The sequence below is a fragment of the Arachis duranensis genome, chromosome 10, assembly GCF_000817695.3.
Source record: "Arachis duranensis cultivar V14167 chromosome 10, aradu.V14167.gnm2.J7QH, whole genome shotgun sequence".
NCBI classification, from domain to species: domain Eukaryota; kingdom Viridiplantae; phylum Streptophyta; class Magnoliopsida; order Fabales; family Fabaceae; genus Arachis; species Arachis duranensis.
In genome coordinates this window covers 65,281,176-65,283,483 of record NC_029781.3, presented here as the reverse complement: position 1 = coordinate 65,283,483, position 2,308 = coordinate 65,281,176, and positions in this window count along the sequence as shown.

Below are 2,308 nucleotides of genomic sequence, written 5' to 3'. Positions count from 1 at the left end.
TGCAGAATGGTCCAATGACATTTTCGAAAATTCAGATAGGCCATAATAGAATATATCTAATATGGTCCTTTCTGAAAACATGTCAGATGGACATCTTTTTGGTCAGCTGCTTGTATCTTTCCCAAGCTTCATAGAGGGATTCACCATCTTTTTGTTTGAAGGTTTGAACATCCACTCTCAGCTTGCTCAGCTTTTGAGGAGGAAAGAATTTATCCAAGAAAGCAGTGACCAGTTTATCCCAGGAGTCCAGGCTATCCTTGGGTTGTGAATCCAACCATATTCTAGCTCTGTCTCTTACAGCAAAAGGGAAAAGCATGAGTTTGTAGACTTCAGGATCAACTCCATTCGTCTTTACAGTGTCACAGATTTACAAGAACTCAGTTAAAAACTGATAAGGATCTTCAGATGGAAGTCCATAAAACTTGCAGTTTTGTTGCATTAAGGCAACTAGCTGAGGTTTCAGCTCAAAGTTATTGGCTCTAATGCAGGAATGGAGATGCTTCTTCCATCAAATTTGGATGTTGGCTTTGTGAAGTCACCAAGCATTCTCCTTGCATTATTATTATTTTCGGCTGCCATCTCCTTCTCTTGTTCTAATATTTCTGAAAGGTTACCTTTAGATTGTTGTAACTTAGCTTCTCTTAATTTTCTCTTCAGAGTCCTTTCAGGTTCTGGATCAATTTCAACAAGAGTGCCTTTTTCCTTGTTCCTGCTCATATGAAAGAAAAGAAAACAAGAAAAGAAAGAGGAATCCTCTATGTCACAGTATAGAGATTCCTTTATGTTAGTAGAAAAAGAGAGGGGAGAAGAATGAAGAAGAATGAATAGTCTGTATAACGAGTAAGGATAGGGGAGGTGAAGAGAAGTGTTAGTAAATAAATAATTAAATAGAATAAGAAAAGAGAGGGGAAATTTCGAAAATAATTTTAAAAAGGGGTTAGCAATTTTCGAAAATTAGAGATAAGATAAGGTTAAAATTAAAATTAAAAAAAAAAGAATTTTTGAAAAAGATATGAGATATTTTCGAAAATTAGAGAGGTAGAAGTAGTTAGGTGGTTTTGAAAAAGAAATAAGAAACAAACACAAAGTCAAAGAGTTAGTTGAAAAAGATATTAAAATCAAATTTGAAAAGATAAGAAGATAAGAGGTTAGATAAGATATTTTGAAATCAAATTTTGAAAAAGATAAAAAAAATTTTGAAAAAGATAAGATAAAGGATAAAAAGATTTAATTCAAAAAAATTTTAAAATTACTTACTTCACTAACAAGAAACTACAAGATAAGATTATAGAACTTAAAGATTGAACCTTTCTTAACAAGAAAGTAACAAACTTCAAATTTTTGAATCAATCACATTAATTGTTAGTGTAATTTTGAAAATGTGATATAAAGATAAGGAAAAGATTTTGAAAATAATTTGAAAAAGAATTTTTGAAATTTTCGAAAAAATAAATAAAAAATGAAAAAGATATAATTTGAAAAAGATTTTGAAAAGATAAGAATTTTTTTTTAAATTGAAAATTTGACTTGACTCATAAGAAACAACTAATTTTAAAAATTTTTGACTTGGTCAACTCAAATTTTCGAAATTTTGGAGAAAAGTAAGGAAAAGGTATATTTTTTATTTTTGAATTTTTAATTATGAGAGAGAAAAACACAAACATGACCCAAAACATGAAAATTTTGGATCAAAACACAAGATGCATGCAAGAACACTATGAATGTCAAGATGAACACCAAGAACACTTTGAAGATCATGATGAACATCAAGAACACATTTTTAAAAAATTTTTGATGCAAGGAAAACATACAAGACACCAAACTTAGAAATCTTTAATGCATGGACTGTAACAAACAAAAAATGCATATGAAAAACAACAAACAACACAAAACAAGCACATGAAAAACAAGAAAAGACACAAAACAAGAAATCATCAAGATCAAACAAGAAGACTTGTCAAGAACAACTTGAAGATCATGAAGAACACTATGAATGCATGAATTTTTTCGAAAAATGGAAGAAAAATTTTTAAGGCATGCAATTGACACCAAACTTAAAAATTGACTCAAGACTCAAACAAGAAACACAAAATATTTTTTATTTTTATGATTTTATGATTTTTTTGGATTTTTATTATATTTTTCGAAAATAAAGTTTGAAAAAAAACGAAAAGAAAAGAAAAATTTTGAAAAAGTTTTTGAAAAGAAAATTACCTAATCTGAGCAACAAGATGAACCGTCAGTTGTCCATACTCGAACAATCCCCGGCAACGGCGCCAAGAACTTGGTGGACGAAATTGTGATCCAT